This window comes from Tupaia chinensis, unplaced genomic scaffold, assembly GCF_000334495.1.
Source record: "Tupaia chinensis unplaced genomic scaffold, TupChi_1.0 Scaffold000502_1, whole genome shotgun sequence".
Lineage (NCBI taxonomy): Eukaryota > Metazoa > Chordata > Mammalia > Scandentia > Tupaiidae > Tupaia > Tupaia belangeri.
Window position 1 is genome coordinate 328,466 of NW_006160014.1, and position 12,723 is coordinate 341,188.

The 12,723-nt window shown below is 45.0% G+C and overlaps 1 protein-coding gene across 1 annotated transcript in view; it reads left to right on the forward strand.

Annotated features, from left to right (window-relative positions):
* The window catches only part of SLC22A8 (solute carrier family 22 member 8), a 27,119-nt gene that overhangs the window by 4,967 nt on the left and 9,429 nt on the right, over window positions 1-12,723 (forward strand). The window lies entirely within an intron of this gene.

Consider the following 12,723-nt stretch of genomic DNA (forward strand, 5'->3'; position numbering starts at 1 on the left):
CTGCTGCTGCTGCGTCTGCTGCTGCGGCTGTTGCTGCGGCTGTTGCTCCTGCTGCTCCAGCTATAGGGTTGTCTGAGAAATAAGAGTTAGTACCTACCAGAAGAGGAGGGAGATTCCCCAACTCTTCCTACCTGCCCCAGGCTTCAAGACTTTGCCTCCCTCTAGGGCCCCCACTGAAGCCTCCTCTAGTGCTCAGATCCCAACTCCACCCCCAGAATTCCACCAGTGGAGACCTAGTGAGGCACTCTCCTCGCTTACTCTAGTCCCCTCATCTGCAGAATGGGGGTAACAGGGAGCTTCTCTCACGGGGGAAGCACTGAGCTGGTGGACTGGGCAAGCCCAGCACAGGACCTGGGAGGGAGTAGAGGCAGTCTCCCTCCCCCTTCTGATCCCCTAAGCTTTCCTGGCAGGGGTGACCACAAATTCCTTTCTCTCAGTGCAGCAGAGACAAAGTCGGGATTTTTCAGAAGGAGCTTTACTAGGACATTAAGAAGAAACAAAGACTTTTCTTTTAAGTCTGGAGAGCGTGGGAGCATGGATTCCAGGCCCTGGGTTACCCGGAGAGTTACATAGTCCACAGCCCCAAATGACTGAACATCAGCCTTGCGGCCCCTGGGAGCTTGGGCCTGGCCTTGCATGAGCAAGGTTTATTCCTGTAAGGTCACTAGGATTCTCCTCTGGACCTTGAACCTCCCCATCCTGTCTCCAGGGCCTCAAGAAGCCCCACCACCACTACCACATAGGCCCTTAGGTCAGCTGCTAGAGGAGAGAGCGCCTGCCTGATGGGTCCCCTCAGAAAGATCTCCACCCTGGGCACATTCCCCTGCAGTCTTTGGCCAGCCACTTGTGACCTTCCTCAGTTCCCATCTTAAGTCCCCAGGTTGCCCAACTCCCAGACCACTTGTCCATCTCTTGTCTCTGTCCACTCCTGTATCACATCCCCACTTAGCCACATTCAGCCCTGCCCTAGGCCTTCTCTTACCATCTCTTGTCCAACCTCCAGCTGGGGCTTTATTTTTATTTTTTTTAATTGTCAGAGGGCATGTGCACTCATGAGAGAGCGAGAGAATGCTCCCCAATGGGACATGATCACGCCACAATCCCTTCTCCTCCATTTCCCCATCCTGCTGGGATTCAAGGCATACACACACAAGCACCCAGTGTGCTTTTCTTTTCTTTTTTTTTTCAATTTTTTTAATTCATTTTATTTTTTAAAGTCTGCTATAAGCCACATGCGCTCACCAGAGAAACGGGGGTGGGGGAGAGTGAGGAAAATAAGCCACCAGGTCCAAGACTTGAACCATGGGTGGCCATGTGGAAGCCCAGTGCCTTAACCATGACCACCTGCTGCCCTCCAACCCTCAGCATGTTTTTCAAGCTACTGGGGCCAGTATTCAAACTGTAGTTGCCATGTGGGAGCGAGATCCCTTAACCTCTAGACCTCCAATCCAACTCCTAAGTAAGAAACTAAGAGCCCACCCCTGTCACTTTTCTGGCTAGCCTGGCCCCCAGTGACAGCCCTGACCTAGAAAGCCCCTAATCATGTAAATAGGAAAGGCTTGGGGCTGTCCTCACTCAGTAAACTCACTCTGTAAACTCACTCAGTAAACACCTAGTATATGCAGGACACTGGGCTGGTACATTGCATTCCTTCTCTCATGACCCTGAAAATGAGGCACTATTTTCCCAATTTTACAGAAGAATAGATTGAGCTCAGATCCAGAATGTGGCCTTCCCAGACATGGCAGTGGAAGGAAGGAGAAGGGACAGGAAGTTCTGACTCCAGAATCCATGCCCTTCCCACTGCATCATGTCGCTGTGAGCACTGGCCTTAGAATGACATGTGACAACTATAATAAAACATCTATCATGAATTGGGTGCCTGTTGCTTGCCAGGTGTAGCACTGGGTGGTTCTCACTCCTTACATTTTTTTACAGTCCTAAGAAGCAGGTAGTGGGTATCTTTAAGTACAGATGGGAGACCAAACCACAGAGAGGTTAAGCAACTGGCCCAAGAACACACAGGTCCTAAGTGGCAGAGCTGAAGACTCATGTCTTTTATACCTCCCCCAAGATACCTGGCGTATCCTCGCTGGCTCTGGTGCCCCTCACAGATTCCATCAGGGGTTCGTGAACGTAGAAGAGCAATAGCATTTTCCTCCAAAGTCTGACCTGGCTCCAAAAGGCCCCCAAACTATGACAGGCTGCTTTTCCTTGTCTGTGCCCTAGGGGGTAGGGACCATGTGTTCCCTGGCAGAGTTAGCTCCCCTAATACACAAAAAAGCCAATCCTGCAGATCATAGGCTTGATGGTGAGTGGCTTGCCCTGACCTTCTAGGGCCCACCTTTAGCTTTACCCTCAGAGGGACCTCCTATCCTCTTTTTGATACACCCAACTCCCAAGCCTGTCCTTACTTCCCATGTCAGAGCCCATATCAGACCAGCCCACCTGACTCTGACCTTGACCGGCTCCTCAATCACAGTCCTAGCCCATCCTCAGCTCTCCTATCCCCAGAGATGCAGAGTAACCACTCTCACAGGCTGAGTCTTTCCTCTGGCAGCAGCTGAGTCTTTCCTCAGAGCAAGGCACACGGTGAGGCATCAGAAACCTGTGGCTGTGGTCAGAGCACCAGCCTGGGGCTCCTGCAGACCTGAGTTTGAGTCTATTATGCTTGAGTGCCCTTTGAGCCTCAGGTTCTTTGCCAGTAGGATGAAGATAGTAACAGTACCTTCTTCATAGGGTTATTAGGGAATTACTTGTACAACTTTCTCCTGAGCATAATAGCCTTCTCTTCCTTCCATACCACCTTCACGGTGCATCAGCCCACACAAGAAAACATGGCTATTCTTCCCTTCCAGAACCCAGCTCTCATGGAGCCCTGTCACATGTCAGTAAAGGAAAAAGAAGGCCAAGAGCACTGGACTAGAACATTGGGAGGGAGAAAAACTATGTGGACTTGCCAAAGGTTGTTGGGAAAGATCAGTCAAGGCCATGCCAAGGGCCAGATAAAAGCACAAGAAAGCTAAGTGGTTAGCTCCTTCCAACCAGCAAGTTACCTTTCTCTCTAGAAGCCTCATCAGTAAAATACATATAATAACTCCAGCCCTGTTCACTAATTATTCATTGAATACACATTAACATTTACTATGCAGCCAGCCCCATAGCACAGCAGTTAAGCTCTACATACAGGGAGCCAGATCCCACATGACTAATCATGGTTTGAATCTCAGCCCCACCAGTTTGAAAAATCCTGACAGGGTGGAGAAATGGAGGAGGAAGGATTGTAGCATGATTATACCTAACTAAGTGGTTCTCTCTCTCTCTCTCTCTCTCTCTCGTCATTTTATCTCCCTCCTCTCTCTGGCAAGCACATGTACCCTCTGGCAAATTTAAAAAGAAGAAGAAAGAAATAAAGAGAGAGAGAAAGAAATAAAGAGAGAGAGGGAAAGAAAGAGAGAGAGAGATAGAAAGAAAGAAAGAAAGAAAGAAAAAGAGAGAGAAAGAGAAAAAGTAAAAGTAAAAGAAAAAGAAAAAAAGAAAGAAAAAGCATAGGACCAACCAGTGGCTTAAGGTGGCTGGATCCCACATGGCCACAAGCACAACTCTAGTCCTGGACTCAGAGTCGTGGAAAAGCACACAGGGCATCTGTGCATGGATGCCCAAGATCCTGAGAAGAGAAGAGAGGGAAAGGAACTGCAGCACCACCATCCTCCCTATGTGGTGCTTTCTCAGTTTTGCTTTCTCACTCTATGGCAAAAGAAAGAAAGAAAGAGAAAGGCAGAAAGAAAGAAGGAAGGAAGGAAGAGAGGGAGGGAGGGAGGAAAGGAAACAGGGAGGGAGGGAGGAAAGAAGGAAGGAGAAAGAAAGAAAAAAGAAAAACGTTTGCTATATACCAAATTCTCTGCTGGTTACTAGGGATAAAAAGCCAAATGAAACATTCTCGGTGAGGTCACAGAGTACAGGAAAGGGAAGCATGCATATTACATAGCTAAACTGCTGTGTAATCTATGCCCTTGAAGGTAAGGGCAGGATGCTAAACGTGGAAGGAGAAATGAGAGACACCTTGCCTACACTGGGAGTCTAGATGTGCTTCTGTTATTTACCCATTTCACAAATATTTATTGATCACCTGCTTGTGCCAGGAACCCAGAAAAGAAGTTCCTGCCGCTCAGAAAAGATTATTTTGATAAGAGTTTCAAAAGACTGGCAATATTTCTAGACTAAGCAATTGTAGAATCGCCAGTGCACCCCAGTTACATCTGAGGTCTCTGTACGGTGTCACATTCAAAGGGAACACTCTCAACACCTTGAATAACTAGGACTTCTGCTATAGGTTTTCTTAACAGAGCCTTCTCGAGGCTCTTAAACAGCTAACTGCAGAGCTAAGCAGGCCAAAATTCACTCTAAATATCTTCCTCTCTCCAAAAATTTTCCAATTTTTTCCATTTGGACCAGCCCATGGCTTGGTAGTTAAGAAAACTAGACCCCTGGGGCCAGTGGGTGGTGTAGTGGTTGAAACATTAGACTCCCACATGACCATTCATAGTTTAAGTCCCAGACCTGGTAACTTGAAACTCACGCCAGGCATGTGTGCATGTGTGCCCAAAATTCTATGAGGAGAATGGAGAAGGGATTTTGGCATGGCCATTCCCACAAAAGGGTGATTTTTCACTTTCCCTCTCTGTTTCACTCTCTCTCTCCAGCAAGACCACACACCCTGTAACAAAAATCTTCCCCTCCCCTAAAAAGAAAGAGAGAGAGAGAGGAAAATAAAAAACTGGATTCTGCATGACCAACCAAGTGAATCAAGTTCAGGTCCCAGGGACTTGAAAAACACACCAGGTGCACATGTGTCCTTGCCCAAAATCCCAAGAAGGAGGGAGAGTTGAAGGAGAAGGGATTATGGTGTGACCGTGATCCATGGCGGTTGTTTTTCCCTCTCTTTTTCTCTCTGTCTCTCTCTGACAAGTGCACGTGCCCTCTGGCAAATTAAAAAGAGAGAGAATAAATTCTCCATTTGCTCGATGCCTGATTCTCTCATTTCCATGCTCTTCTATCCCCGATCCCCTTCCCATCACCACCTGTCAGGCAGGCAGGTACTTCTAACTGCAGAAATCATGCAGTGTATCAGTTTTCTAAGGCTAATATAACAAAGTACCAAAAATCAGGAGATTGAAAACAACAGACCTAAAGAGAGAGAGAGATTGAAAGAGAGAGAGAGAGAAAGAAAACAACAGATCTTATGGTCTCACAGATCTGGAGCCTAGAAGCCCAAAATCAAAGTTTCAGTATGCTCTCTCCAAAGATTCTAGGGAAGAACCCTTCCTTGCCTCGTGCAGTTTCTGGTCATTGCTGGCAATCCTGGGCACTCTTTGACATTCATTGGCTTGTAGAAGTATCACTGTAGCCTCTGCCTCCATCGTCATCTGGTGTTCTCCCTGTGTGATTCTCTCTTCTCTTCTTGTAAGGGTACCAGTCAGAATGAATTATAAGCACATCTTAACTTAGCTGATTATATCTGAAACACTCTATTTCCAAATGAGTTCATATTCTGAGGTACCAGGGTTAGGACTTCAGTGTACCTTTCTGGGGGGATACAACTCAACTCATAACAATTATACATCTCAGATGGGGTGCATGAATTTTTCTTGCTCTTCAGGGCAGCCGTAGCTACATTTTTCTCATCAGTTCCAATGAGATTCATTAACCATGAAATCTTTAGAGCAATTTAGAGTGCAATTAAGTCCAATTTTTAAAATACTTAGTCACAAAGCACTCATCCCTCCGAGTTCTAAGACCACTGAAGGATGGTAATCCTCCAGTAGACAATTTGTCAAAGAGTTTTTCAGTTTAATCAAGAAGGAGAAACAGGGAACCAGCAGTTAGCATAATGGCTATGTCGCTGGACTCCCTCGTAGTCGACCGCAGTTCGCGTCCCAGACCCAGTGGCTTAAAACTCACACCGGGCGCGTGTGCATGCGTGCCCAAGATCCCGAGAGGAGAAGGGATTATGGCGTGACCATCCCCTCTGGGGGGTGATTTCTCGCTTTCTGTCTCTCTGTCTCTCTCTGTCTTTCTGGCGAGCGCACGCGCCCTATAGCGAAAACCTCTCAAAAAAAAAAGAAGGAAAAACACATCTCTCCTCCTCACAGACATGGGAGTATGGAATGACCTTCCACCCTCCCACCCTGACACACTCATTCTGGTGAAATAAGGCCATTTTCTACATAATACTTGGACCCTATGATTTCTAATCTCGATAACTGTCGCATCTCTAATCTCTAATCTCTAAGACTTTTCTTGGAATTTCCATTCATCCAATTCCACGAGTATTTATTGAGTACCTTCTATGTGTTGGGCACTGTTCTAGGCAATGAAAGTACAGTAGTGAACTAAACAGACTATAAGCCCTTCCCTCATCACACTGACATTTTTAAGGGAAAAACACAATAAACAGGAAAAAGGGAAACTATACAATATCTCTGATGGTGTAAGTGCTATAGAAGAAACAAACGTGGAGAGACAAAAACTGTTCAGAGTTATCAACTTAAATAGTGTGTTCAGAGAAGGTCTTATTGAGAAGGTAACATTTGAACTAAGATGTGAAAGAGGTGAAGAAACATGGCACCTAGCTATCTGGTGGAGGAACATTCCAGGCAAAAAGAACAATGTATACCAGAATTCTAAAGTAGGGCAGTGCCTGGCATGTTTATGGAACAGCAAAGTGATCTATTCAATCGGGGTAGAGTATGTGAGGGGCTGACAGGGGGTGTGGGGGTTAAAGGCACTGGATTCCCACATGGTCAGCTGTGGTTTGAGTATAAGACCTAGCGGCCTGCTTTCTCCCTTTTCTTTTCTCCCTCTCTGTGTCTCTCTCTGGTCAAATTTTTAAAATAATAACAGAAGAAATTAAATACATAAATAATTCTTTTTTTGGAGAGGTTTTTGCTATAGGGTGCATGTGCTCACCAGCAAGACAGAGAGAGACAGACAAAAAGCGAGAAATCACACCCCCCAGGGGAGATGGCCACACTGCAATCCCTTCTCCTCCGTTCTCCTCTCGGGATCTTGGGCACACATGCACATGCACCCAACGTGAGTTTAAGCCACTGGGTCTAGGACTCGAATCGCAGTCAACTATATGGGAGTCCTGCAACATCACACCATAGGCTGGTCCCAATAAATAATTCTTTTAAAAGGTTAAAAAAAAAAAAAAGAGTATTGACTGTGAGGGAGACATAAGTAGATGAGGGCAGATAACAAGAATGAAGATGGCAGCAGTTTCTACAGGGCTTTGTAGGCCATTGTAAAGATTTTGACACATTTGCTGGGTAACAGACATTGGCTGATAACAGCTGGTCACTTGATCCTCTGAATTTGATTGTTGACTAGTCTCTAAAAAAGAAAAAAGAAGGAAAAAAAATTTGGCACATTTTGAATATGGTTCAAAGATTATTTCAGGAATGGTATTTCCTGTAAGTTGCTCAATTTTCCAGTAGAAACTGGATTGTGACAGTTATTCTAAAACCTACATGATCACAAGTTCCATGGTAGAAACCAAGACCAAACAGATCTGGGCTCAGGCAGTGTGGCAGGGCAGAAGTATGTCTGACATTTACCCTCTCATGATCCAAACAGACCTTAACTTCCTTTTTTTATTTTTGAGATATTTTTGCTATAGCACTCACCAGAAAGACAGAGAGAGACTGAGAGACAGAAAGCGAGAAATCACCCCCCCGGGGTGTGGCCATGCCGCAATCCCTCCTCTTCCATTCTCCTCTCGGGATCTTGGACATGCACGCACATGCACCTGGCATGAGTTTAATTCACCGGGTCCAGGACTTGAACTGCAGTCGACTACATGGGAGTCCAGTGACACAGCCATTATACCAACTGCTGGTCCCCAGACCTTAATTTCTTAAGGCACTAAATACTGTGGAGGTTAGGATAAAAAAATCTAAATCCATTTGTGACTTCTTGTGAGGTGAATGAGGATAGACTAGATTGCTAACACAGAAATCAGCAATAATTCATGGCTTAAAGAATGTAGAAGAAGTGTTTCTCATGTAGCAGTTCTGAGATAAGTAGCATTTCAGGCTTATAAGTGGCTCTGCTTCACAAGGACATTCAGAGACCCAAGGCAAGCAACAGTTCTGCCATCTTCAACACTTGTCTTTTAGAGTTGCTTTAGTTGTCACCATCTATACCAACAGGAAAGTAGAAAGTACGCAAGTCCAGCTCAGGGATACCCTCTTAAGCAAAAGAGGTGGAAGTTACATACATCACATTTCATCATCAAGAACTGTATGTTTCAATCCAGTTACAAAAATCACTGAGGGGCCAGCAGGTGGCATGGAACTTAAAGCGCTGGATTCCACATGGCCAGTTGTGTGGTTTGAGTCCCAGACCCAGTGGCTTGAAAATCATGCCAGGTATAGGTGCATGCATGTCCAAATTCCCAAGAGGAGGCTGAGGGAGAAAGAAATGCAGAGTGGCCACCACTCCCCCACCAGGGGGTGATTTCTCACTTTCCCTTTCTCTCTCTCTCTCTCTCTCTCTCTCTGTCTCCTTTCTCTCTCTCTTTGGAGAGCACACATGCCTTTTATGAAAAGAAGAAGAAGAAGAAAAGAAGAGAAAAAGAATGGAGGAGAAAGGATTGTTCTGTGGCCATTCCCCCTTGGTGGTGGGGAGGGTGGTGGTGATTTCTCATTTTCCCCTCTCTGCCTCTCTGGCCAACACATGCACTCTGTGGCAAAGAAAAAAAAAAAAAAAAACTAAAACTAAAAAAGAAAGAAAGAGAGAAGGAATAAAAAGAAAGGAAAAGAAAAAAAGGAAGGAAAGAAGGGGGAAGGGAGGAAAAGAAAAAGAGAGGGAAGGAAGGAAGGGAGAACAGAAGGAAGGAAGAAGAAAAGGAAGAAGGAAATGAAAAGAAAACCACCTGGGAAATATGCTAATTGCTATGGAAGAAAGGGCAAATTCATTTCAGTGGATAGTAGGTGTTACTTTTAGATTTTCCTGAAGGGGCTTTACATGTCAGGCATGCCACAAAATACTAAATGTCCCTCTAGACAATGATTTGCATACTCCCCACACTCCCTTACTCTCTCCTTTACCCTTCTCCCTCCCCATCTACCTCACGTGTAGTGCACAGGCCCCCTGCTGGCCAGAAGGGACCTTCATACCGGCTGGCCATGCTAGGCCACGGGAGAAAGCTGGAGGATCTGGAGTCTTCATCCACCCCCATCTTACCACATCTCCAGCTAAGGGAAGTAGAAGAGAGTCCCCTGGTGTCAGCCTCAAAAAAACAAGCAGAGAGAAAGACTCTCTAAAAGAAAATCATGTTTATTCCAGAATAGGCATTGCCAAAAAGGAATGCATTTGCCATAGTGAACTACGGTATCAGGGAGGCAAGGAAAGACCAGGGTTTTGTGGTTTGTTTGTGTGTTGTTTTGGTTTTTTTTAAGAGGAAGAGTTTAATGAAGAGGGTATTGTGAATAAGGAGGAATTACATAAATTGTCTTGGGACAGTTATCTTTGGCAACCAGAATCAATGACAAGGGTGGCATAAGTCCTAGGTTGGACAGGCAGTTTCTGGACAGACATCCTTATCAAAGTACGTCTGTGTGACGCTGCAGTAGCCTTTGTGCAAGATGCTATTCTGGCAGAGTCCCTGTGACAGTTCTTGTGATCAGACATACCTGAGTGAGAACCGCCCCCTCCAAGACCTTCCGCAGCTCAGGATAGTCAGAGTTTAACACAAATTGACATAAATAACTCCACTTTTACTCTGACAGCCTTCAAAGTGAGATGTGTGGTTCTTCTCCCACACATGTCTTACATCCAAAACATTCTTGTAAAGCATTTCTACTGAATAAAATTCTCCACTTCATTACACAGCAATTTAGGATGGTTGGAGCAAAGGGCACACGTCTGGGGATTAGAAGATTAGACAAGAGAGGCAGGCAGGGACCTGAGTATGAAAGGCCTTATAAATCTGTGTTAACAGAGCTTTATGTTTACCCAAAGGGGAAAGGAAACCAGTGACTTAGGCAAGACAGGAACCTGACTTAAGAAGTGTTTTTTGTTTTTTTTTTTAAATAGGCAATTTTTAAAAAAATTTTCTTTATTTTATTTATCTTTATCCATTTATGTATTTATTTTTATTTGACCATAGAGGGATAGAGTGAGAGAGAGAGTGAGAAAGCAAGCTGCCAGGTCTGGGACTTGAACCGAGGTCAGCCATGTGGGAGTCCAGCACTTTTAACCACCATGCCACCTGCCAGCCCCTAGGCAAATATTTTTTTAAAAGAATTATATTATTTAACTTTTTTTTCTCTTTTAATTTGACCAGAGAGGGACAGAGCGAGAGAGAGAAAGGGAAAGTAAGAAAGCAAGCTGCCAGGTCCAGGACTTGAGCCATGTGGGAGTCCAGCACCCTTAACCACCACACCACCTGTCGGCTCCCCTTAAGAAGTGTTTTAAAGAAAGTTATCTGGGAAAGAATGAATAGGAAGACCCCTTCAGGAAAGGTCAAGAGACCTATCAAAACGTTGCAGTAATCCTTTCTGCTTCAGTTACCTTATTTTACAGATAAGGATGTTAACACCTTCACAATAAGGTGCTTGTAAGGGTTAAAGAAATTAAAGCTTAGAGAACACTCAAAACAGTTTCTGGTATCTACTAAAGCCTCAATAAATATAGACTATTGGGGCCAGCCTGTGGCATGGTGGTTAAGGTGGCTGAATCCCACATGGCTAACTTTATAATTCGAGTCTCAGACCCAGCAGCTTGAAAATCACACAGGCACATGTGAGTGCCTGCCCAAAATCCTGAGAGGAGAATGAAAGAGAAGAGACTGCGGTGCGGCCAACCCCCTTAGGGGGTGAGTTCTTACTTTTCCAGTCTTGTCTCTCTCTGGCAAGCACATGTGCCCTGTGGCAGAAAAAAAAAAAAAAAAAAAAAAAAAGCCTTCATCTTTGAAACAAGAATAGTTGTCACTGATTTGTCTTTCTGTACCTGGCTTATTTCACTTAACATAACACCCTTTAGGTTCATCCACACTGTCACAAATAACAAAATTTCCTACTTTTTAGAGCTGAATAGTATTCCCGTGTGTGTGTGTGTGTGTGTGTGTGTGTGTGTGTTGCATTTTTTTTAAGTTTTTATTTCCTCTATGAATGGAAAGAGAGAGAAAGAACCCCCAACAGAGATTCAGCCAGACTGGATCATGGGCAAGTGTCTGCCTAGGGTACTCAGGGAAGTTTCCAGACAAATTGGAAACCTTCCCATGTGGCCCTGACTCACACTTTATAGCTGTGGCACTATCTGACCCCAATATCACATTTTTTTAAGAGGTTTTTTGTTTGTTTGTTTTTGTTTTTTGCTATGGGGTGCAGCACATACGCTTACCAAACAGACAGAGAGAGACAGAGAGACAGAAAGTGAGAAATCACCCCCCAGGGGGGATGGCCACGCCACAATCCCTTCTCCTCCATTCTCCTCTCAGGATCTTGGGCACACACACACACACGCCCAGCGTGAGTTTCAAGCCACCGGGTCCGGGATGCGAACTGCAGTCGACTACATGGGAGTCCAGCGACATAGCCATTACGCTAACTGCTGGTCCCCGAATATCACATTTTTTAACCCCTCCCTTCACTTATGACACTTAGGTTGTTTCCATAGCTTGTCTGTTGCAAATAGTTCTGTAATGAACATGGGAGTGCAGACATCGCTTCAGCGTACTGATTTCATTTCCTTTGGGTAGATCCTGCTAGTATGATCCTGCTAGTAGGATTGCTGGACCAAAATAAATGGCAATTCTATTTTTAATTTTTTGAGGAATCTCCACACTACTGGTTGTCGGAAAAGTCATGACACATTTTTGCATAGAAAAACATACAAAAATACATCATGACTTTTCCAATGACCCAATATTTTCTACAATGGCTACACAAATTCACAATCCCAGCAACAGCATGTCAGGATTCCCTTTCCTCTACAACCTTACCAAAACTTCTTTTCTTTCATCCTTTTGATAAGAACTGTTCTAACAGGTGCAAAGTTATGTCTCATATTGGTTTCCATTAAGTTTTCAAGTAGGTAGCTGAATCTACTGGTCTGAAAGCCAGAGGAGATGCTGAGCTGGAGAAGTGGGTTTGGAGTCTTTGGCGTCACACAGTAATGGAAGCCATAGGAATAGATGGCACTGCCTGGGGAAGGTAGCTAAAGAGAAGCATTCAGGAAGCTTCCCAGGAAGCTGTAAGAGACAGAGAGAAAGGAGCCCATGGAGGTAAAGGAGGAGTGGCAGAGGATAGAGAACAACAGGCAAAGGGACAGGTCAGTGGTGTTAGTGGCTACCAGAGATCAAACCAGGGTGGGATATAGAAGGTTCCATCGTATGTACTATAAAGAAGTCATCAGTGGCTTCAGTGGACTATTGGGGGCAGAATTGTGAAATGACTTGGAGATAAAGACAGGATGAGAGCAAATGTAGCTCCTTCTTCAAGAGATTTGTTCTAAAGGGAAGAGAGAGAGTTAGGGAATATGGAAAGGAAAGAAGTAGGGAGATCTGAAGTTGGAGCTGGAGAAATCAGAACATACACGAATGCTGATGGGGAAGAGTTGAGAGAGAGAGACGGAAGAGGTGGCATGGAGGTAGATGGCAATAATAAAGGACTGTTCCTGTGGCGGAGAGAGGGACTAGCCTTAGAGGCACCAGGG